General features: G+C 40.6%; 1 protein-coding gene and 1 pseudogene across 13 annotated transcripts in view; one reads left to right on the top strand and one right to left on the bottom strand.

Annotated features, from left to right (window-relative positions):
• LOC145259913 (rap guanine nucleotide exchange factor 6-like) overlaps positions 1-27,500 on the top strand; it is a 917,527-nt gene that overhangs the window by 507 nt on the left and 889,520 nt on the right. The window lies entirely within an intron of this gene.
• LOC145260149 (5S ribosomal RNA) lies at positions 2,185-2,302 on the bottom strand (annotated as a pseudogene).

Raw genomic sequence — 27,500 nt, 5'->3', positions numbered from 1 at the left:
TTAAAAAAAAAAATGTCATCAATCTGGCCAGTGCTTGCTTTTTCTGACCCATTTTTGCGGGTGGTTTATGTACAAAATATATAAACAAGAAAATTAAATTAAATTAAATATAATATAACATCTTAAAAAACGTAGCCTTTTTCTTAAAAAGTAAAAATAGTCATTTTAAAACCGTTCCCTGTAAAGGTATATATATAAAAAAAAACATGCGTTTTTTGCCCAAAAGTAAAAGTGTGAGAAAAAGTCCCGAAAAAATGCCATGAAATTCATGGAACATTGAAATATGCGACGCATTGATGATGCTGATGATGATGTCTGTAGCAACGTGGTCCCGTTTGTTTTGTTTTTTCTTTTTTTTTTTGTTTATTTATTTTCACCGTTTCTTTTCTATTTTTTCTCCCTTTCTCTGAATTCCAATTCTTTCCAAGATATTACAACTAAAACTCGGAAGACCGTTCTAGTCCCTCAGCATAAAAAAAAATAAAAATTATTTAAAATTAGCTGTATTTATTCGGCGTTGCCCGGATGAAGACATATTGCGGTCTTAGAAAAAATAATTCGAAATATAGTCATATTTACATTTTTTTTTTTAAATTATTTTAAATATCATTAAAAAAAATTGGTTTCTGTTTACTCTTATTCGATTAATAGTTAAAAAAAACAAAATAAGAAAAGAAAAAGAATGGTACTTGTGCAGTTTATGGACGTGCTATTTTAGATAGGATTTTTAATTTCAATTTATTTGTTTATGAAATTATTAGGTGAAAGTTCAGAATAATTAGTAAATTACAAAACGTCATTCCCTTCCCATGTTAAGAATGGGTTTCTAAATAATAACGTTATTATTTCAACACGGTCCGTATTTTGTATAAGTACCAAAAAATAATAATTCAATATGTATTTATCAAAGTTACAGATAGACAAGAAACACACACACACACACACACACACACACACACACACACACACACACACACACACACACACACACACACACACACATTTGAAATGTGAAGTTATACAAAACTATTACAACTACTATAGGTGAATGTTTATATTTGCTTTCAGACACGGCTTTTTAGTGTACAATGATTTAGTTTTACTTACAAATTCATCCTGACATTATTTTACTTCCATTCATTTTTTAAAAAATTATTATTGTAGATTAATCCAGCTAAATAATCCCATCCCAGAAAAAACTAAACTTCTACTTTTTTCAGGCGATTACGTGTAAGCCATTTGAAAAGTTCAACCGAATAATAAAAAAAAAAAGGAGGAAGGGGAATTAAGAATGGGGGATCAGTTTCACTTTTTTATGGCAGTATTTCTGGTTGAGTTTTTTTTTTTTTTTTTTTTTTCATGGAAGGAGGTCTACTTGTTTTTTTTTTAAAGACGATTACGTGTGGTTTTACGATATTGTCAGTCGGACTTAGGGTTAATGGTAAAAACGTTAGTTAGTTATCTACCCGGAAATTAAATTGTCCGATTTCATGTAACTCGCGTTTATGTAAAAACCGAACTAGCGAACTGAATGAAACCGCTACGAAATACATCATTTACAATATTTGTAAGTTTACTTTGTGTACACACACACACACACACACACACACACACACACACACACACACACACACATATAAACAAGACGTTTGAATACTTTTTTATGTTTTAAGATTTAAACTCAAAATGATCCCTCATTTCATCTAATTATATTAAAAAGCAACGACATAAAATCATTTTTATCGCCTGTATACATTTTTATTATGGCATTTTGATTTTGCCCCATCAACATCAGACGTAATTTTTACGCCGTTAATGATGTATTTATTTCGTTTTAGTATCATGCAGTTCCAGTTCGGTAGTTTGGTTTTTTACATAAACACGAGTCGGAGAACCCATAGGCGGCCCTCGGACACTGTCTGTCAATTTAACCCTTAAATTTATATACACAAATTTTCTGCAACGCTATTTTTCAAATAAAACAAGACGAAAAAAGCAAAAAAAAAACAAAAAAAAAAACGCCTCTGTTCAGTCTCGAAAGACAATGGATACGCCCTGTAAGAGTGGTTATGCATGCGTATAATTTTGAGACAAGGGTAGCGCAATCCTCAACCACACCTCTCCTGAATCGGCACTGTTCGAGTCCAGGACAACTGGAAACAATGCTGGGATAAGCAGAGAGAGCTCATACGGCACCTGAAATTCCCAAATGGTCACCCATTTTAGTACTGACCAGGCTCAACATTGCTTAACTTCTGTGATCTAACGGGAACCTGTGTGTCAACGTGATTATGCTGTATGCAATCGCTTAGAAAAAGATAGAATCTCATTTTTTCGTATGGGGGATAGCTGAACCATAACTTTAGTGTTCTTTTTTAATTTGTAAATGTAATTATTTATTTGGTATTTGAACCCAACGAAACCGACTTTTACCTACCTAAAACTTAAGTTAGGGTTAAGGTACAAAAAAAAAAGAAAAAAAAAAGAAAAACGTTCGGTTCAAATTCTGTGCAAGTACCATGTATATTTTTTAGTTTTATTGAAAACTAAAAAAAAAAAAATATCGGAATCAGCAGCATACCGCAATCAGCAAGGGAAAATGCCATTATTGAAGTGGCCATTTCCCTGTTGACTGCGGTATGTTACTGGTGTGCTCTGGAAATCTTAGGAGGTCAGGTCCACCCTTTCTCATTGGGAAATGGTTAGTTTATTGCTAATCGTCTGAGGCGTGCCTACCGGAGAATAATGACGGGGCTTCCCAGGAAGTTTTTGTATGCGAGAATGCAATTCCTCTCAGGCAGTCAGGCAGTCAGGCAGGCACTGGCTACCCCGACTTCCCGATGATGCGTCGTGTGCCATGAGAGGAAGATAGTCACCACCGATTGGAAGTGAAGAAGTTCGGAGATCACATCGGTCGACATGTGGAATATATCAACCAAGATTAGTCTGAATAATACAGATACAAAGAAACTTCCAAACAGATATTTAGTTCTCTCCCACGGCAAGAACTGTGACACCGGAGTCGGAAAGTGGGATTGAAAAGTCAGCGCCCCCAAGGAGGCGCACTCTGGCCTGCAAAAAGAACATGGGCAGCCCTATCGGCATTCCCCAGTAAGGGTGTCTTAGGTATAGCAATATACAACCCCCTTCTTAAAGGGAGAAGGCAAAGCCTAAGAGGGTGGACCTCCTAGAACTGCACAGAACCAACATGACACCACAATCAACAGGGACCAGGTAATTACAGGAATTATTGTCGATTTTCTGTTGATTTTCGGGCCCGAGGATAAAAATCTCTGATTCACGTACAGACATTTCATATTCCGAATATGTATGAACTGAATATCCTTAGGGTCACGATGGATGAAGTTCATGACGGAAGGAGGGAAGGAGGGGGGTCTGAATAATTACTCTATTTCATTCTAACTGGTAGATGTCCAAAGTATAAGACTAAAACTAAATCAAACAGTTGGCAACTGATTTTAGTTTCTTTTTTGTTGATTTGTATTATATTGAAGCAGTTGCAAAAGTTTGCACATGATATATATATATATATATATATATATATATATATATATATATATATATATATATATATATATATATATACACGCACACACACAATAGAATTATGCACTGTTCAGTCATATATACCAGCAGTTCTGAGTCCCTATTTACAATGCCTCCCCACGGGACAGAGTTAGACACCAGGGTCGTTTTTTAATGTGGAGAAAATGAACAAAAATAAACATTGTCTTAGTCGCGAAGGATTTCTCCTCCACTGACAGAGAACAAGAAATTGAAGTGTAGCGTCTGAAGAACAGATACTACATTATTGTTATCTTTTCTTTGGAAGAAATGGACTAACTGCTGAAGTAGTAACCGCCAAAACAAACAAAAATATATATATATTTATTACAGAAACTACAGTACGGATGGCTTATGGGCGCATAATTGTATGATATTATAAATTAAAAAATAAATATTATTCTTTATTATGTCTTAATACAATTTATAACATATAAAGGGGGAGGGTGACGGTGGTATAGTGATTAACGACATGGACTGAAGATCTGGGTGTCCAAAATCACTTCACTTAGGATGTTGGCAACCTTCACGTGGTCCCTCCCGTAATTCCCGATGTCTTCCTAAAAAGAATTCTGGCTAGAAAAAATATCAAGAAAACTAATGGCAACAATAGAATCTTCAGATTCATACAATATGATGATGGAAACATATAAACAATGGATACCCCCTCCCAAATGTTAACATTTGGGAAATAATGTACCCATGTTACTCACCGTATTTTCTAGAATATATATTCCATATATTCCCAAATTCATAATGATCTGTTAAATAGTTTGGGAGATTCTTCTGCAAACACACACACACACATATACATATACATACTTTTATATATATATATATATATATATATATATATATATATATATATGATTAATTCATTTGTATCCGTAATTAATATAAACTTCTTCGTGTACGATCGTTTCCAAGATGATATGAATCTTTATTGATATTAAGTCTCTTCACCAGCACAGCGTATATACACCTAAATTCGAAGTCAAAACTTAACATTGAAATTACAGCATATTACACTCTGAATTATACAACAATTCGAGTAGCTGAGGGTCGTAATGACACGCGCGCGCGCACACACACACACACACACGCACACACACACACACACACACACACACACATATGTGTGTATTTTTAATATGTGAAATTTATTTCTGTCAGTGTACAGTATTTTATGTATTGGGCTTTTTTCTTTGTGGATGTTATTTGCATGCATGATATTTTTGAACAAGCGATTTAATTTAGTCCGTACGGCTGGATATAAACAAAGAATACCACAAAGTGAAAATTTTCTGTATTAGTCTCATTTTTTACTTTTTGGTACTACTTGTTTATATCCAGCCCCGCGGACTGAATTAAATTGCTTGTTAGTTATATTACGAACAGGAACAATAGTAGTAAAATAAAATGCTGTATATAACTTTTCAAGACAATTCAGTTTGAAAATGTGGTTCAATTATTTATTAAAAGCAATAGTATTTTCCCGCCTATTTCGTTTGATACTTGCACATTTCGTTTGAATAAAACCGATTATTGGTTGTACATTGTCTCTTTACCTGAAATAAAATTCTTATTTGCTTTTTAAAGTGACGAGTATTTTCGCCAACATTCAAATCTCAAGATATATTCAGAGTAACCCGGATATAAGAAACTCCGAATATAAGAGATTTTCTCTGGTCCCAAATTAGAGGTCATGTTAATGTACGGTGTAACCCGGATATAAGTGTAACCCGAGTATAAGGAAGCTGAAGGGAGAAGTCTCTTATATCTTTAGAGACCATGGATACCCCCTGTAAGCAAGGGTCACAAAATTTCCAATCGCTTCTCTCCTGAACCGGTATTGTTTGAGTCCAGTTACAAAAAGTCCAGATCAATTTGAAACAGTGCCTGAATAAGGAGAAAAAGACTGTTGCTATTTTGGAGTTTTCCTTTTAAACTAATAAACTTTCTCTTATTTTGTCAGCCATAATCCATAGCGCAATGGATATAGGTGCTAAGTGGAGTTCGGTTCTAAATTGACAGCATTCTGAAGGTTGAAGGATCAATCCTCAGTACAGCCGATACTAAGAATTCAATTGCATTTTACTGAAGACTTCTACCTGGCCATGAGAACAAGCTACCTCCATTGATTAACATACCGTTCTCAAAAGGATTTTAGTGATTAGATATTCAAAAGAGATAACTAATGAATCTAACGAGGTTATTAAGAGTGCTCAATAAAAGAAGAGCAAGATATATTGCTATTAATATAAACAAATTTGCATGGTTTCTTCTGTGGAAAGCAACCATTTATTAAGTCGCCTGATGAGGACTTCTGGTTTTAACCAACCATTTATTCTAAATATTAGCATGTCCAGTGTCGCGACCATGTAAATTTGTTTATATAAAAATATTTATATACCAAATTTCAAGATGTTGACCATCTTACCATTTGTTCCTTTAGGTAAGTAGACATACACAATTCTTGACAGCACCTGTTTCGTAGCGCAATATCATTCATTTAATTATTATACTTCAGGTAGTCTAGCCGCATTGATGAGATGTGATACAGCGAAACAGTACAGTACTATATGTGGATGACTATATATATATATATATATATATATATATATATATATATATAGGTCGTTCCAAAATTAAGGCCTCTTAAGTTTTCACTCAAAAACTAAAATGTTGAAGAACTATAATGATGGAAGTGCTTCTATTAAAACAAGTGACCTTTGTGCTCCATTTTTCTACATAGTCACAACCATTTTCAATGCACTTATGCCAGCAATAAACGCTGCCTAGGTTGTAAAAATCTGGTTCACATCTCTGTCACCACTCTGAAATCGACGAACCCATCTCCTAACTGTGCTGACATCAACTGCATCGGCTTCATAAACGTTCAACGGGCGCCGATGAATGTTGATCGGTTCGATTTTTTCTGCATGGAGGAATTCAATGACACATCTCTGCTTCCGATGCCCGTCCATGACGGGTTGCTTTTGTAGAGTCCACTGTCAATATCTGCAGCAGAGAGATGAATGGATGAGTTCAGTTATGATAACAATGCACAAGACTCTGCTTTCTATGTTTCCAGAATGAAGAATGGAGCAAAATTTCAATCAGATAATCGAAACGAATTTGCGCAGATGACATTTGAAATATTAATATAGAAAATGTTATGGCTTACATGTTCAAAAGTGATAATTTGAATTTAGTCACGTGACTTACACACACACACACACACACACACACACACACACACACACGTACATATATACATATATATATATATATATATATATATTACAAACAAAATTTAATTTAAAATCTTTAGATATTTTAAGTAGAGTAGTCCAAAGAGTAAATGTGGTATTTGGGTGACTGGTGAAGTGAAAGTGACTGAAAAATGGTAAAAGAATGAAATGAACAATGACTGTACGAATGAGTAAAAATGCTTCATGTTAAGAATAGGAGAGACAGAGAATAATCACCGACCACCCGACTCTATTCACACACTTTTGATGGCCTTGTGCCTAATTTGTAAATGAATTATATTTTTACTTGCGTATAAATAATTCGAAGTGTATTATAGTTTTTTCCTCTTTAAGAAGAGGGGAAATCCTTATCGACTGTGGCAATTTTAATTTTCGTTTCCCTTTGGGGGAGGGAAGCTGTACATACTCCATATGAAAATGACCTTGTGTCTAACTTTGTCTTCGTGTGGAGGCAAGTAAATTACGAACGTTATATTGATAATTGTTAGGAGTTTTGTTTGGATTGAGCCCCTTCTACTCAACCCCTCACGTTTCATTCTGGACGTGTTTCCAGATATACAAGTGAAGGCATGTATTTGGGTTGTGTTTATACTACGTTGGTGACGTCACTTGACCAGCGCGTGACCCTCACTTTAAAGTCAAGTTGATATTTGTTTTTCTTCTCTTTTTATCGATTGTTAGTGTTTGTCTGTTTGTGTTTAAATCCCCCCTCTCTCTCTCTCTCTCTCTCTCTCTCTCTCCCTCTCTCTCTCTCTCTCTCTCTCTCTCTCTCTCTCTCACTCTCTCTCTACCTCCGCGTGCACCTGACGCTTTGTTGTTGTTACGTGGTGTTTTGTGGAGCACTTCCTTCCGGGTAGAGGAAGAAGGCATTGACGCGAAAATTGTAACATTCATTTTTAATTGGCGGTGAAAAAAAAACAAAAAAAAAACAAAAAAAAACTCTTAAAACTTTCTTGCTTTAATTTAATTCTCGTTTCGTCCCTGTCTCTCTCTCTCTCTTTTTTTTTTGTCCCTTTTTAAACTTTACATTTGTTTTGCCCCACAAACAGAAATCCACTTGATAAAATACACACATGTGCGCACACTTAGATGAACAGGTTAATTAGAAACACACACTCACATATATGAAATTAAAAGCAAATCACAAATACATCTTAGCAGACGTATACATTTAAAAAAAATAGGCACTTGTGCAGTTGTGCACTTTAGCTTTCTTTTGTTTTCATTTTTGGAAGAGTTCGAACATATAAGGAGTGCGGGGCCGAGGGAGAGGTTGTCGGTCATTTTCTGTTCCTATTTACTTGCCGCCCACGAGGGCAAAGTGTGACACAAGGTCGGTTTTTAATATGAGGAAAATCCAGCTTCTAAAGAAAAGGGGCGCTCTTTCTAGATTAGAATGGAAATAAAAATTATCTCCATGTAGAAAGATTTCTCCTTCACTGATTAAGGACAGAAAAGATGAGGTGTATTATCAGAACAGTTACTACACTTTGAAATATTTATTTGCACAAAATATTAACAAAATATTACATAATGAACAAATTAGAGGCAAGGCCAATCAAAAGTGTGGGGATAATGGGTGTCGTTGGTCATCCTTGGTTTCAAATACTTAAAATTGTCTATCTTACTCTTAACTAGAAATATCTCAGTCACCAGAATACCGCATTTACTCCAGGTGCTGTCCTACTTCAGTTAAAATCAAATTTGAAAAGTTTTATTGAATCATAAATATATACAGATTTTATTTCATTGGCGACGGAATGGAGAGAAAAAAAATTGGTTAGTAAGGCCCTCCCAACCCTTTCTAAATAATAGATTGCCTGTTTTTCGGTTTGCTGAAAACAAGCAAGTCAATCTCTAAGTGGAAGTGGGATCTAAGTTTGGGAGAAAAAGAAAGAAGGGAGTGGAGTTGGAGAGTGAGTGGAGTCCTTCCAAGATAAGTGCCAATGGGTGAAAAAGGCCAGAGACGAAAATAAATAAAAATGGGGAGTGGGCATCTTGGAGGCTTTCTATTGCTCAGGAGGAGGAAAATCTCATTCACTCGATTAAGCGGCTAGAAACTGAAAAACTTACCCAAAGGACTGGGGTTCGACAGGACATGGAACCGCGTGTGCCATGTTCAGGCAGGGAACACGTACTTGACTCCTCTTCTTACACACAAGCTTGCCACTCTTATCCACCGTCTTTCAAATTCCAAGGAATGTAATCTTTTTCTATCACATCTGATCGTGACTTTAAGCTGGTGCTTGAAGAACGCAATCAGATCCTGATCAGCAAAAGATTGTTCCTTGGTTAACTCTCAAGCGCGACATCCATACCATCATCGGTGCCAAGATTGCGAGAAACACCATCCGCCTCTCCCTGTCCCACAGCGGGCAACGTTGTCGATATTGTAGTAAGCATTTAGCAGGTGAGGATGCTCGGAATCGATACAGGCTGTCATTCCGTTGACATACCCCAAGTATTGTTGAAGTTCGGGCATTCAAAGAAGGCGTGCTTGGTTGTTTCGTCTTTGAACGAACCACAGAGGAGACAATCGGGTGTCTCCACTATTTTGGCATTGGTGTCTCCACTATTCTGACACTATTCCACAGACAATCAGGTGTCTCCACTATTTTGGCATTAATGTCTCCACTATTTTGACACTATTCCACAGACAATCGGGTGTCTCCACCATTTTGGCACTGGTGTCTCCACTATTCTGACACTATTCCACAGACAATAAGGTGTCTCCACTATTTTGGCATTGGTGTCTCCACTATTTTGACACTATTCCACAGATAATCGGGTGTCTCCACCATTTTGGCATTGGTGTCTCCACTATTCTGACACTATTCCACAGACAATCAGGTGTCTCCACTATTTTGGCACTATTCCACAGACAATCAGGTGTCTCCACTATTTTGGCACTATTCCACAGAAAATCGGGTGTCTCCACCATTTTGGCATTGGTGTCTCCACTATTTTGACACTATTCCACAGACAATCAGGTGTCTCTACTATTTTGGCACTATTCCACAGACAATCAGGTGTCTCCACTATTTTGGCACTATTCCAAAGACAATCGGGTGTCTCCACCATTTTGGCATTGGTGTCTCCACTATTCTGACACTATTCCACAGACAATCGGGTGTCTCCACCATTTTGGCACTGGTATCTCCACTATTCTGACACTATTCCACAGACAATCAGGTGTCTCCACTATTTTGGCATTGGTGTCTCCACTATTCTGACACTATTCCACAGACAATCAGGTGTCTCCACTATTTTGGCATTGGTATCTCCACTATTTTGAAACTATTCCACAGACAATCGGGTGTCTCCACTATTTTGGCATATTCCACAGACAATCAGGTGTCTCCACTATTTTGGCACTATTCCACAGACAATCGGGTGTCTCCACTATTTTGGCATTGGTGTTTCCACTATTTTGACACTATTCAACAGACAATCGGATGTCTCCACCATTTTGGCATTGGTGTCTCCACTATTTTGACACTATTCCACAGAAAATCGGGTGTCTCCACTATTTTGGCACTATTCCACAGACAATCAGGTGTCTCCACCATTTTGGCATTGGTGTCTCCACTATTTTGACACTATTCCACAGACAATAAGGTGTCTCCACTATTTTGGCATTGGTGTCTCCACTATTTTGACACTATTCCACAGACAATCAGGTGTCTCCACTATTTTGGCATTGGTGTCTCCACTATTTTGACACTATTCCACAGACAATCGGGTGTCTCCACCATTTTGGCACTGGTATCTCCACTATTCTGACACTATTCCACAGACAATCAGGTGTCTCCACTATTTTGGCATTGGTGTCTCCACTATTTTGACACTATTCCACAGACAATCAGGTGTCTCCACTATTTTGGCATTGGTATCTCCACTATTTTGAAACTATTCCACAGACAATCGGGTGTCTCCACTATTTTGGCATATTCCACAGACAATCAGGTGTCTCCACTATTTTGGCACTATTCCACAGACAATCGGGTGTCTCCACTATTTTTGGCATTGGTGTTTCCACTATTTTGACACTATTCCACAGACAATCGGATGTCTCCACCATTTTTGCATTGGTGTCTCCACTATTTTGACACTATTCCACAGGAAATCGGGTGTCTCCACTATTTTGGCATTGGTGTCTCCACTATTTTGACACTATTCCACAGACAATCAGGTGTCTCCCTATTTTGGCACTATTCCACAGATAATCAGGTGTCTCCACTATTTTGGCACTGGTGTCTCCACTATTTTGACACTATTCCACAGGCAATCAGGTGTCTCCACTATTTTGGCATTGATGTCTCCACTATTTTGACACTATTCCACAGACAATCAGGTGTCTCCACTATTTTGACATTGGTGTCTCCACTATTTTGACACTATTCCACAGACAATCAGGTGTCTCCACTATTTTGGCATTGGTATCTCCACTATTTTGAAACTATTCCACAGACAATCGGGTGTCTCCACTAGTTTGACACTATTCCACAGACAATCAGGTGTATTTTGGCACTATTCCACAGACAATCGGGTGTCTTCACTATTTTGGCATTAGTGTCTCCACTATTTTGATACTATTCCACAGACAATCGGATGTCTCCACCATTTTGGCATTGGTGTCTCCACTATTTTGACACTATTCCACAGACAATCGGGTGTCTCCACTATTTTGACACTATTCCACAGACAATCAGGTGTCTCCACTATTTTGGCATTGGTGTCTCCACTATTTTGACACTATTCCACAGACAATCGGGTGTCTCCACTATTTTGGCATTGGTGTCTCCACTATTTTGACACTATTCCACAGACAATCAGGTGTTTCCACTATTTTGGCATTGGTGTCTCCACTATTTTGATACTATTCCAAAGACAATCAGGTGTCTCCACTATTTTGGCATTGGTGTCTCCACTATTTTGATACTATTCCACAGACAATCAGGTGTCTCCACTATTTTGGCATTGGTGTCTCCACTATTTTGACACTATTCCACAGACAATCAGGTGTCTCCACTATTTTGGCATTGGTGTCTCCACTATTCTGACACTATTCCACAGACAATCAGGTGTCTCCACTATTTTGGCATTGGTGTCTCCACTATTTTGACACTATTCCACAGACAATCGGGTGTCTCCACCATTTTGGCATTGGTGTCTTCACTATTTTGGCACTATTCCACAGACAATCGGGTGTCTCCACCATTTTGGCATTGGTGTCTCCACTATTTTGACACTATTCCACAGACAATCAGGTGTCTCCACTATCTTGGCACTGGTGTCTCCACTATTTTGACACTATTCCACAGACAATCAGGTGTCTCCACTATTTTGGCATTGGTGTCTCCACTATTTTGACACTATTCCACAGATAATCAGGTGTCTCCACTATTTTGGCATTGGTATCTCCACTATTTTGAAACTATTCCACAGACAATCGGGTTTCTCCACTATTTTGACACTATTCCACAGACAATCAGGTGTCTCCACTATTTTGGCACTATTCCACAGACAATCGGGTATCTCCGCTATTTTGGCATTGGTGTCTCCACTATTTTGACACTATTCCACAGACAATCGGATGTCTCCACCATTTTGGCATTGGTGTCTCCACTATTTTGACACTATTCCACAGACAATCGGGTGTCTCCACTATTTTGACACTATTCCACAGACAATCAGGTGTCTCCACTATTTTGGCATTGGTGTCTCCACTATTTTTACACTATTCCACAGACAATCGGGTGTCTCCACTATTTTGGCATTGGTGTCTCCACTATTTTGACACTATTCCACAGACAATCAGGTGTTTCCACTATTTTGGCATTGGTGTCTCCACTATTTTGATACTATTCCAAAGACAATCAGGTGTCTCCACTATTTTGGCATTGGTGTCTCCACTATTTTGATACTATTCAACAGACAATCAGGTGTCTCCACTATTTTGGCATTGGTGTCTCCACTATTTTGACACTATTCCACAGACAATCAGGTGTCTCCACTATTTTGGCATTGTTGTCTCCACTATTTTGACACTATTCCACAGACAATCAGGTGTCTCCACTATTTTGGCATTGGTGTCTCCACTATTTTGACACTATTCCACAGACAATCGGGTGTCTCCACCATTTTGGCATTGGTGTCTCCACTATTTTGACACTATTCCACAGACAATCGGGTGTCTCCACCATTTTGGCATTGGTGTCTCCACTATTTTGACACTATTCCACAGACAATCAGGTGTCTCCACTATCTTGGCACTGGTGTCTCCACTATTTTGACACTATTCCACAGACAATCAGGTGTCTCCACTATTTTGGCATTGGTGTCTCCACTATTTTGACACTATTCCACAGACAATCAGGTGTCTCCACTATTTTGGCATTGGTATCTCCACTATTTTGAAACTATTCCACAGACAATCGGGTGTCTCCACTATTTTGACACTATTCCACAGACAATCAGGTGTCTCCACTATTTTGGCACTATTCCACAGACAATCGGGTGTCTCCACTATTTTGGCATTGGTGTCTCCACTATTTTGACACTATTCCACAGACAATCAGGTGTTTCCACTATTTTGGCATTGGTGTCTCCACTATTTTGATACTATTCCAAAGACAATCAGGTGTCTCCACTATTTTGGCATTGGTGTCTCCACTATTTTGATACTATTCCACAGACAATCAGGTGTCTCCACTATTTTGGCATTGGTGTCTCCACTATTTTGACACTATTCCACAGACAATCAGGTGTCTCCACTATTTTGGCATTGGTGTCTCCACTATTTTGACACTATTCCACAGACAATCAGGTGTCTCCACTATTTTGGCATTGGTGTCTCCACTATTTTGACACTATTCCACAGACAATCGGGTGTCTTCACCATTTTGGCATTGGTGTCTCCACTATTTTGACATATTCCACAGACAATCGGGTGTCTCCACTATTTTGGAACTATTCCACAGACAATCAGGTGTCTCCACTATTTTGGCACTGGTGTCTCCACTATTTTGACACTATTCCACAGGCAATCAGGTGTCTCCACTATTTTGGCATTGATGTCTCCACTATTTTGACACTATTCAACAGACAATCAGGTGTCTCCACTATTTTGGCATGTGTGTCTCCACTATTTTGACACTATTCCACAGACAATCAGGTGTCTCCACTATTTTGGCATTGGTGTCTCCACTATTTTGACACTATTCCACAGAACATCAGGTGTCTCCACTATTTTGGCGCTATTCCACAGACAATGAGGTGTCTCCACTATTTTGGCACTGGGGTCTCCACTATTTTGACACTATTCCACAGGCAATCAGGTGTCTCCACTATTTTGGCATTGACGTCTCCACTATTTTGACACTATTCCACAGACAATCAGGTGTCTCCACTATTTTGGCATTGGTGTCTCCACTATTTTGACACTATTCCACAGACAATCAGGTGTCTCCACTATTTTGGCATTGGTGTCTCCACTATTTTGACACTATTCCACAGACAATCGGATGTCTCCACCATTTTGGCATTGGTGTCTCCACTATTTTGACACTATTCCACAGACAATCGGGTGTCTCCACTATTTTGGCACTATTCCACAGACAATCAGGTGTCTCCACTATTTTGGCATTGGTGTCTCCACTATTTTGACACTATTCCACAGACAATCGGGTGTCTCCACTATTTTGGCATTGGTGTCTTCACTATTTTGACACTATCCCACAGACAATCAGGTGTTTCCACTATTTTGGCATTGGTGTCTCCACTATTTGATACTATTCCACAGACAATCAGGTGTCTCCACTATTTTGGCATTGGTGTCTCCACTATTTTGACACTATTCCACAGACAATCAGGTGTCTCCACTATTTTGGCATTGGTGTCTCCACTATTTTGACACTATTCCACAGACAATCAGGTGTCTCCACTATTTTGGCATGTGTGTCTCCACTATTTTGACACTATTCCACAGACAATCAGGTGTCTCCACTATTTTGGCATTGGTGTCTCCACTACTTTGACACTATTCCACAGACAATCAGGTGTCTCCACTATTTTGGCGCTATTCCACAGACAATCAGGTGTCTCCACTAGTTTGGCACTGGTGTCTCCACTATTTTGACACTATTCCACAGGCAATCAGGTGTCTCCACTATTTTGGCATTGACGTCTCCACTATTTTGACACTATTCCACAGACAATCAGGTGTCTCCACTATTTTGGCATTGGTGTCTCCACTATTTTGACACTATTCCACAGACAATCAGGTGTCTCCACTATTTTGGCATTGGTGTCTCCACTATTTTGACACTATTCCACAGACAATCGGATGTCTCCACCATTTTGGCATTGGTGTCTCCACTATTTTGACACTATTCCACAGACAATCGGGTGTCTCCACTATTTTGACACTATTCCACAGACTATCAGGTGTCTCCACTATTTTGGCATTGGTGTCTCCACTATTTTGACACTATTCCACAGACAATCGGGTGTCTCCACTATTTTGGCATTGGTGTCTTCACTATTTTGACACTATCCCACAGACAATCAGGTGTTTCCACTATTTTGGCATTGGTGTCTCCACTATTTTGATACTATTCCACAGACAATCAGGTGTCTCCACTATTTTGGCATTGGTGTCTCCACTATTTTGACACTATTCCACAGACAATCAGGTGTCTCCACTATTTTGGCATTGGTGTCTCCACTATTTTGACACTATTCCACAGACAATCAGGTGTCTCCACTATTTTGGCATGTGTGTCTCCACTATTTTGACACTATTCCACAGACAATCAGGTGTCTCCACTATTTTGGCATTGGTGTCTCCACTATTTTGACACTATTCCACAGACAATCGGGTGTCTCCACCATTTTGGCATTGGTGTCTCCACTATTTTGACACTATTCCACAGACAATCAGGTGTCTCCACTATTTTGGCATTGGTGTCTCCACTATTTTGACACTATTCTACAGACAATCATGTGTCTCCACTATTTTGGCACTGGTATCTGCACTATTTTGGAACTATTCCACAGACAATCAGGTGTCTCCACTATTTTGGCATTGATGTCTCCACTATTTTTACACTATTCCACAGACAATCGGGTGTCTCCACCATTTTGGCACTGGTGTCTCCACTATTCTGACACTATTCCACGGACAATTAGGTGTCTCCACTATTTTGACACTATTCCACAGACAATCGGGTGTCTCCACTATTTTGGCATTGGTGTCTCCACTATTCTGACACTATTCTACAGACAATCGGGTGTCTCCACTATTTTGGCATTGGTGTCTCCACTATTCTGAAACTATTCCACAGACAATCAGGTGTCTCCACTATTTTGACACTATTCCACAGACAATCGGGTGTCTCCACCATTTTGGCACTGGTGTCACCACTATTCTGACACCATTCCACAGACAATTGGGTGTCTCCACCATTTTGGCACTGGTGTCTCCACTATTCTGACACTATTCCACAGGCAATCGGGTGTCTCCACTATTTTGACACTATTCCACAGACAATGGGGTGTCTCCACTATTTTGGCATTGGTGTCTCCACTATTTTGACACTATTCCACAGACAATCAGGTGTCTCCACTATTTTGGCATTGGTGTCTCCACTATTTTTACACGTTTCCACAGACAATCGGGTGTCTCCACTATTTTGGCACTGGTGTCTCCACTATTCTGACACTATTCCACAGACAATCGGGGGTCTCCACCATTTTGGCACTGGTCTCTCCACTATTTTGACACTATTCCACAGACAATCGGGTGTCTCCACCATTTTGGCACTGGTGTCTCCAGTATTCTGACACTATTCCACAGACAATCAGGTGTCTCCACTATTTTGGCATTGGTGTCTCCATTATTTTGACACTATTCCACAGACCATCGGGTGTCTCCACCATTTTGGCACTGGTGTCTCCACTATTCTGACACCATTCCACAGACAATTGGGTGTCTCCACCATTTTGGCACTGGTGTCTCCACTATTCTGACACTATTCCACAGGCAATCGGGTGTCTCAACTATTTTGACACTATTCCACAGACAATCGGGTGTCTCCACTATTTTGGCACTGGTGTCTTCACTATTTTGACACCATTCCACAGACAATCGGGTGTCTCCACTATTTTGGCACTGGTGTCTCCACTATTCTGGCACTATTCCACAGACAGTCGAGTGTCTCCACCATTTTGGCACTGGTGTCTCCACTATTCTGACACTATTCCACAGACAATCAGGTGTCTCCACTATTTTGACACTATTCCACAGACAATCGGGTGTCTCCACCATTTTGGCATTGATGTCTCCACTATTCTGACACTATTCCACAGACAATCAGGTGTCTCCACTATTTTGGCACTGGTGTCTTCACTATTGTGACACTATTCCACAGACAATCGGGTGTCTCCACCATTTTGGCACTGGTGTCTCCACTATTCTGGCACTATTCCACAGACAATCGGGTGTCTCCACCATTTTGGCACTGGTGTCTCCACTATTCTGACACTATTCCACAGACAATCAGGTGTCTCCACTATTTTGACACTATTCCACAGACAATCGGGTGTCTCCACCATTTTGGCATTGATGTCTCCACTATTCTGACACTATTCCACAGACAATCAGGTGTCTCCACTATTTTGACACTATTCCACAGACAATCGGGTGTCTTCCCTATTTTGGCACTGGTTTCTCCACTATTCTGACACTATTCCACAGACAATCAGGTGTCTCCACTATTTTGGCATTGGTGTCTCCACTATTTTGACACAATTCCACAGACAATCGGGTGTCTCCACTATTTTGGCATTGGTGTCTCCACTATTTTGACACTATTCCACAGACAATCAGGTGTCTCCACTATTTTGGCATTGGTGTCTCCACTATTTTGACACTATTCCACAGACAATCAGGTGTCTCCACTATTTTGGCATTGGTGTCTCCACTATTTTGACACTATTCCACAGACAATCAGGTGTCTCCACTATTTTGGCATTGGTTTCTCCACTATTCTGACACTATTCCACAGGCAATCAGGTGTCTCCACTATTTTGGCATTGGTGTCTCCAGTATTCTGACACTATTCCACAGACAATCGGGTGTCTCCACTATTTTGGCACTGGTGTCTCCACTATTCTTACACTATTCCACAGACAATCGGGTGTCTCCACTATTTTGACACTATTCCACAGACAATCGGGTGTCACCACCATTTTGACACTGGTGTCTCAACTATTCTGACACTATTCCACAGAAAATCGGGTGTCTCCACTATTTTGGCATTGGTGTCTCCACTATTCTGACACTATTCCACAGACAATCGGGTGTCTTCACTATTTTGGCACTGGTATCTCCCCTATTCTGACACTATTCCACAGACAATCGGGTGTCTCCACTATTTTGGCATTGGTGTCTCCACTATTCTGACACTATTCCACAGACAATCGGGTGTCTCCACTATTTTGGCACTGGTATCTCCCCTATTCTGACACTATTCCACAGACAATCAGGTGTCTCTACTATTTTGGCACTGGTGTCTCCACTATTCTGACACTATTCCACAGACAATCGGGTGTCTCCACTATTTCTGCACTGGTATCTCCCCTATTCTGACACTATTCCACAGACAATCGGGTGTCCAACCATTTTGGCACTGGTGGCTCCAGTATTCTAACACTATTCCACAGACAATCAGGTGTCTCCACTATTTTGGCATTGGTGTCTCCACTATTTTGACACTATTCCACAGACAATCAGGTGTCTCCACCATTTTGGCACTGGTGTCTCCAGTATTCTGACACTATTCCACAGACAATCAGGTGTCTCCACTATTTTGGCATTGGTGTCTCCAGTATTCTAACACTATTCCACAATCAGGTGTCTCCACTATTTTGGCATTGGTGTCTCCACTATTTTGACACTATTCCACAGACAATCAGGTGTCTCCACTATTTTGGCATTGGTGTCTCCACTATTTTGACACTATTCCACAGACAATCAGGTGTCTACACTATTTTGGCACTGGTATCTCCACTATTTTGAAACTATACCACAGACAATCAGGTGTCTCCACTATTTTGGCATTGATGTCTCCACTATTCGGACACTATTCCACAGACAATCAGGTTTCTCCACTATTTTGACACTATTCCACAGACAATCGGGTGTCTCCACTATATTGGCATTGGTGTCTCCACTATTCTGACGCTATTCCACAGACAATCGGGTGTCTCCACTATTTTGGCATTTGTGTCTCCACTATTCTGACACTATTCCACAGACAATCGGGTGTCACCACTATTTTGACACTATTCCACAGACAATCAGGTGTCTCCACTATTTTGGCACTGGTGTCTCCACTATTTTGGACACTATTCCACAGACAATCAGGTGTCTCCACTATTTTGGCACTGGTATCTCCTCTATTTTGAAACCATTCCACAGACAATCAGGTGTCTCCACTATTTTGGCATTGATGTCTCAACTATTTTGACACTATTCCACAGACAATCGGGTGTCTCCACCATTTTGACACTGGTGTCTCAACTATTCTGACACTATTCCACAGAAAATCGGGTGTCTCCACTATTTTGGCATTGGTGTCTCCACTATTTTTACACTATTCCACAGACAATCGGGTGTCTCCACTATTTTGGCACTGGTGTCTCCACTATTCTGACACTATTCCACAGACAATCGGGGGTCTCCACCATTTTGGCACTGGTCTCTCCACTATTCTGACACTATTCCACAGACAATCGGGTGTCTCCACCATTTTGGCACTGGTGTCTCCAGTATTCTGACACTATTCCACAGACAATCAGATGTCTCCACTATTTTGGCATTGGTGTCTCCACTATTTTGACACTATTCCACAGACAATCAGGTGTCTCCACTATTTTGGCACTGGTATCTCCACTATTTTGAAACTATTCCACAGACAATCAGGTGTCTTCACTATTTTGGCATTGATGTCTCCACTATTCTGACACTATTCCACAGACAATCAGGTGTCTCCACTATTTTGACACTATTCCACAGACAATCGGGTGTCTTCCCTATTTTGGCACTGGTGTCTCCACTATTCTGACACTATTCCACAGACAATCAGGTGTCTCCACTATTTTGGCATTGGTGTCTCCACTATTTTGACACTATTCCACAGACAATCAGGTGTCTCCACTATTTTGGCATTGGTGTCTCCACTATTTTGACACTATTCCACAGACAATCAGGTGTCTCCACTATTTTGGCATTGGTGTCTCCACTATTTTGACACTATTCCACAGACAATCAGGTGTCTCCACTATTTTGGCATTGGTGTCTCCACTATTTTGACACTATTCCACAGACAATCAGGTGTCTCCACTATTTTGGAATTGGTTTCTCCACTATTCTGACACTATTCCACAGACAATCAGGTGTCTCCACTATTTTGGCATTGGTGTCTCCAGTATTCTGACACTATTCCACAGACAATCGGGTGTCTCCACCATTTTGGCATTGGTGTCTCCAGTATTCTTACACTATTCCACAGACAATCGGGTGTCTCCACTATTTTGACACTATTCCACAGACAATCAGGTGTTTCCACTATTTTGGCATTGGTGTCTCCACTATTTTGATACTATTCCACAGACAATCGGGTGTCTCCACTATTTTGGCATTGGTGTCTCCACTATTTTGATACTATTCCACAGAAAATCAGGTGTCTCCACTATTTTGGCATTGGTGTCTCCACTATTCTGACACTATTCCACAGACAATCGGGTGTCTCCACTATTTTGGCACTGGTATCTCCCCTATTCTGACACTATTCCACAGACAATCAGGTGTCTCTACTATTTTGGCACTGGTGTCTCCACTATTCTGACACTATTCCACAGACAATCGGGTGTCTCCACTATTTCTGCACTGGTATCTCCCCTATTCTGACACTATTCCACAGACAATCGGGTGTCCAACCATTTTGGCACTGGTGGCTCCAGTATTCTAACACTATTCCACAGACAATCAGGTGTCTCCACTATTTTGGCATTGGTGTCTCCACTATTTTGACACTATTCCACAGACAATCAGGTGTCTCCACCATTTTGGCACTGGTGTCTCCAGTATTCTGACACTATTCCACAGACAATCAGGTGTCTCCACTATTTTGGCATTGGTGTCTCCAGTATTCTAACACTATTCCACAATCAGGTGTCTCCACTATTTTGGCATTGGTGTCTCCACTATTTTGACACTATTCCACAGACAATCAGGTGTCTCCACTATTTTGGCATTGGTGTCTCCACTATTTTGACACTATTCCACAGACAATCAGGTGTCTACACTATTTTGGCACTGGTATCTCCACTATTTTGAAACTATACCACAGACAATCAGGTGTCTCCACTATTTTGGCATTGATGTCTCCACTATTCGGACACTATTCCACAGACAATCAGGTTTCTCCACTATTTTGACACTATTCCACAGACAATCGGGTGTCTCCACTATATTGGCATTGGTGTCTCCACTATTCTGACGCTATTCCACAGACAATCGGGTGTCTCCACTATTTTGGCATTTGTGTCTCCACTATTCTGACACTATTCCACAGACAATCGGGTGTCACAACTATTTTGACACTATTCCACAGACAATCAGGTGTCTCCACTATTTTGGCACTGGTGTCTCCACTATTTTGGACACTATTCCACAGACAATCGGGTGTCTCCACTATTTTGGCACTGGTGTCTCCACTATTCTGACACTATTCCACAGACAATCGGGGGTCTCCACCATTTTGGCACTGGTCTCTCCACTATTCTGACACTATTCCACAGACAATCGGGTGTCTCCACCATTTTGGCACTGGTGTCTCCAGTATTCTGACACTATTCCACAGACAATCAGATGTCTCCACTATTTTGGCATTGGTGTCTCCACTATTTTGACACTATTCCACAGACAATCAGGTGTCTCCACTATTTTGGCACTGGTATCTCCACTATTTTGAAACTATTCCACAGACAATCAGGTGTCTTCACTATTTTGGCATTGATGTCTCCACTATTCTGACACTATTCCACAGACAATCAGGTGTCTCCACTATTTTGACACTATTCCACAGACAATCGGGTGTCTCCACTATTTTGGCACTGGTATCTCCCCTATTCTGACACTATTCCACAGACAATCAGGTGTCTCTACTATTTTGGCACTGGTGTCTCCACTATTCTGACACTATTCCACAGACAATCGGGTGTCTCCACTATTTCTGCACTGGTATCTCCCCTATTCTGACACTATTCCACAGACAATCGGGTGTCCAACCATTTTGGCACTGGTGGCTCCAGTATTCTAACACTATTCCACAGACAATCAGGTGTCTCCACTATTTTGGCATTGGTGTCTCCACTATTTTGACACTATTCCACAGACAATCAGGTGTCTCCACCATTTTGGCACTGGTGTCTCCAGTATTCTGACACTATTCCACAGACAATCAGGTGTCTCCACTATTTTGGCATTGGTGTCTCCAGTATTCTAACACTATTCCACAATCAGGTGTCTCCACTATTTTGGCATTGGTGTCTCCACTATTTTGACACTATTCCACAGACAATCAGGTGTCTCCACTATTTTGGCATTGGTGTCTCCACTATTTTGACACTATTCCACAGACAATCAGGTGTCTACACTATTTTGGCACTGGTATCTCCACTATTTTGAAACTATACCACAGACAATCAGGTGTCTCCACTATTTTGGCATTGATGTCTCCACTATTCGGACACTATTCCACAGACAATCAGGTTTCTCCACTATTTTGACACTATTCCACAGACAATCGGGTGTCTCCACTATATTGGCATTGGTGTCTCCACTATTCTGACGCTATTCCACAGACAATCGGGTGTCTCCACTATTTTGGCATTTGTGTCTCCACTATTCTGACACTATTCCACAGACAATCGGGTGTCACCACTATTTTGACACTATTCCACAGACAATCAGGTGTCTCCACTATTTTGGCACTGGTGTCTCCACTATTTTGGACACTATTCCACAGACAATCAGGTGTCTCCACTATTTTGGCACTGGTATCTCCTCTATTTTGAAACCATTCCACAGACAATCAGGTGTCTCCACTATTTTGGCATTGATGTCTCAACTATTTTGACACTATTCCACAGACAATCGGGTGTCTCCACCATTTTGACACTGATGTCTCAACTATTCTGACACTATTCCACAGAAAATCGGGTGTCTCCACTATTTTGGCATTGGTGTCTCCACTATTTTTACACTATTCCACAGACAATCGGGTGTCTCCACTATTTTGGCACTGGTGTCTCCACTATTCTGACACTATTCCACAGACAATCGGGGGTCTCCACCATTTTGGCACTGGTCTCTCCACTATTCTGACACTATTCCACAGACAATCGGGTGTCTCCACCATTTTGGCACTGGTGTCTCCAGTATTCTGACACTATTCCACAGACAATCAGATGTCTCCACTATTTTGGCATTGGTGTCTCCACTATTTTGACACTATTCCACAGACAATCAGGTGTCTCCACTATTTTGGCACTGGTATCTCCACTATTTTGAAACTATTCCACAGACAATCAGGTGTCTTCACTATTTTGGCATTGATGTCTCCACTATTCTGACACTATTCCACAGACAATCAGGTGTCTCCACTATTTTGACACTATTCCACAGACAATCGGGTGTCTTCCCTATTTTGGCACTGGTGTCTCCACTATTCTGACACTATTCCACAGACAATCAGGTGTCTCCACTATTTTGGCATTGGTGTCTCCACTATTTTGACACTATTCCACAGACAATCAGGTGTCTCCACTATTTTGGCATTGGTGTCTCCACTATTTTGACACTATTCCACAGACAATCAGGTGTCTCCACTATTTTGGCATTGGTGTCTCCACTATTTTGACACTATTCCACAGACAATCAGGTGTCTCCACTATTTTGGCATTGGTGTCTCCACTATTTTGACACTATTCCACAGACAATCAGGTGTCTCCACTATTTTGGAATTGGTTTCTCCACTATTCTGACACTATTCCACAGACAATCAGGTGTCTCCACTATTTTGGCATTGGTGTCTCCAGTATTCTGACACTATTCCACAGACAATCGGGTGTCTCCACCATTTTGGCATTGGTGTCTCCAGTATTCTTACACTATTCCACAGACAATCGGGTGTCTCCACTATTTTGACACTATTCCACAGACAATCAGGTGTTTCCACTATTTTGGCATTGGTGTCTCCACTATTTTGATACTATTCCACAGACAATCGGGTGTCTCCACTATTTTGGCATTGGTGTCTCCACTATTTTGATACTATTCCACAGAAAATCAGGTGTCTCCACTATTTTGGCATTGGTGTCTCCACTATTCTGACACTATTCCACAGACAATCGGGTGTCTCCACTATTTTGGCACTGGTATCTCCCCTATTCTGACACTATTCCACAGACAATCAGGTGTCTCTACTATTTTGGCACTGGTGTCTCCACTATTCTGACACTATTCCACAGACAATCGGGTGTCTCCACTATTTCTGCACTGGTATCTCCCCTATTCTGACACTATTCCACAGACAATCGGGTGTCCAACCATTTTGGCACTGGTGGCTCCAGTATTCTAACACTATTCCACAGACAATCAGGTGTCTCCACTATTTTGGCATTGGTGTCTCCACTATTTTGACACTATTCCACAGACAATCAGGTGTCTCCACCATTTTGGCACTGGTGTCTCCAGTATTCTGACACTATTCCACAGACAATCAGGTGTCTCCACTATTTTGGCATTGGTGTCTCCAGTATTCTAACACTATTCCACAATCAGGTGTCTCCACTATTTTGGCATTGGTGTCTCCACTATTTTGACACTATTCCACAGACAATCAGGTGTCTCCACTATTTTGGCATTGGTGTCTCCACTATTTTGACACTATTCCACAGACAATCAGGTGTCTACACTATTTTGGCACTGGTATCTCCACTATTTTGAAACTATACCACAGACAATCAGGTGTCTCCACTATTTTGGCATTGATGTCTCCACTATTCGGACACTATTCCACAGACAATCAGGTTTCTCCACTATTTTGACACTATTCCACAGACAATCGGGTGTCTCCACTATATTGGCATTGGTGTCTCCACTATTCTGACGCTATTCCACAGACAATCGGGTGTCTCCACTATTTTGGCATTTGTGTCTCCACTATTCTGACACTATTCCACAGACAATCGGGTGTCACCACTATTTTGACACTATTCCACAGACAATCAGGTGTCTCCACTATTTTGGCACTGGTGTCTCCACTATTTTGGACACTATTCCACAGACAATCGGGTGTCTCCACTATTTTGGCACTGGTGTCTCCACTATTCTGACACTATTCCACAGACAATCGGGGGTCTCCACCATTTTGGCACTGGTCTCTCCACTATTCTGACACTATTCCACAGACAATCGGGTGTCTCCACCATTTTGGCACTGGTGTCTCCAGTATTCTGACACTATTCCACAGACAATCAGATGTCTCCACTATTTTGGCATTGGTGTCTCCACTATTTTGACACTATTCCACAGACAATCAGGTGTCTCCACTATTTTGGCACTGGTATCTCCACTATTTTGAAACTATTCCACAGACAATCAGGTGTCTTCACTATTTTGGCATTGATGTCTCCACTATTCTGACACTATTCCACAGACAATCAGGTGTCTCCACTATTTTGACACTATTCCACAGACAATCGGGTGTCTTCCCTATTTTGGCACTGGTGTCTCCACTATTCTGACACTATTCCACAGACAATCAGGTGTCTCCACTATTTTGGCATTGGTGTCTCCACTATTTTGACACTATTCCACAGACAATCAGGTGTCTCCACTATTTTGGCATTGGTGTCTCCACTATTTTGACACTATTCCACAGACAATCAGGTGTCTCCACTATTTTGGCATTGGTGTCTCCACTATTTTGACACTATTCCACAGACAATCAGGTGTCTCCACTATTTTGGCATTGGTGTCTCCACTATTTTGACACTATTCCACAGACAATCAGGTGTCTCCACTATTTTGGAATTGGTTTCTCCACTATTCTGACACTATTCCACAGACAATCAGGTGTCTCCACTATTTTGGCATTGGTGTCTCCAGTATTCTGACACTATTCCACAGACAATCGGGTGTCTCCACCATTTTGGCATTGGTGTCTCCAGTATTCTTACACTATTCCACAGACAATCGGGTGTCTCCACTATTTTGACACTATTCCACAGACAATCAGGTGTTTCCACTATTTTGGCATTGGTGTCTCCACTATTTTGATACTATTCCAAAGACAATCAGGTGTCTCCACTATTTTGGCATTGGTGTCTCCACTATTTTGATACTATTCCACAGAAAATCAGGTGTCTCCACTATTTTGGCATTGGTGTCTCCACTATGTTGACACTATTCCACAGACAATCAGGTGTCTCCACTATTTTGGCATTGGTGTCTCCACTATTTTGACACTATTCCACAGACAATCGGGTGTCTCCACTATTTTAGCACTGGTGTCTCCACTATTCTTACACTATTCCACAGACATACAGGTGTCTCCACTATTTTGGCATTGGTGTCTCCACTATTTTGACACTATTCCACAGACAATCAGGTGTCTCCACTATTTTGGCATTGGTGTCTCCACTATTTTGACACTATTCCACAGACAATCAGGTGTCTCCACTATTTTGGCATTGGTGTCTCCACTATTTTGACACTATTCCACAGACAATCAGGTGTCTCCACTATTTTGGCATTGGTGTCTCCACTATTCTTACACTATTCCACAGACAATCAGGTGTCTCCACTATTTTGGCATTGGTGTCTCCAGTATTCTGACACTATTCCACAGACAATCGGGTGTCTCCACCATTTTGGCATTGGTGTCTCCAGTATTCTTACACTATTCCACAGACAATCGGGTGTCTCCACTATTTTGACACTATTCCACAGACAATCAGGTGTTTCCACTAATTTGGCATTGGTGTCTCCACTATTTTGATACTATTCCAAAGACAATCAGGTGTCTCCACTATTTTGGCATTGGTGTCTCCACTATTTTGATACTATTCCACAGAAAATCAGGTGTCTCCACTATTTTGGCATTGGTGTCTCCACTATTTTGACACTATTCCACAGACAATCAGGTGTCTCCACTATTTTGGCATTGGTGTCTCCACTATTTTGACACTATTCCACAGACAATCGGGTGTCTCCACTATTTTAGCACTGGTGTCTCCACTATTCTTACACTATTCCACAGACATACAGGTGTCTCCACTATTTTGGCATTGGTGTCTCCACTATTTTGACACTATTCCACAGACAATCGGGTGTCTCCACTATTTTAGCACTGGTGTCTCCACTATTCTTACACTATTCCACAGACATACAGGTGTCTCCACTATTTTGGCATGTGTGTCTCCACTATTCTGACACTATTCCACAGACAATCAGGTGTCTCCACTATTTTGGCATTGGTGTCTCCACTATTTTGACACTATTCC

The sequence above is a fragment of the Euprymna scolopes genome, chromosome 35 (genome assembly GCF_053919585.1).
Source record: "Euprymna scolopes isolate OS-2025 chromosome 35, ASM5391958v1, whole genome shotgun sequence".
Lineage (NCBI taxonomy): Eukaryota > Metazoa > Mollusca > Cephalopoda > Sepiida > Sepiolidae > Euprymna > Euprymna scolopes.
Note: the sequence above shows the minus strand (reverse complement) of the source record. Positions and strands in the feature narration are given on the sequence as shown.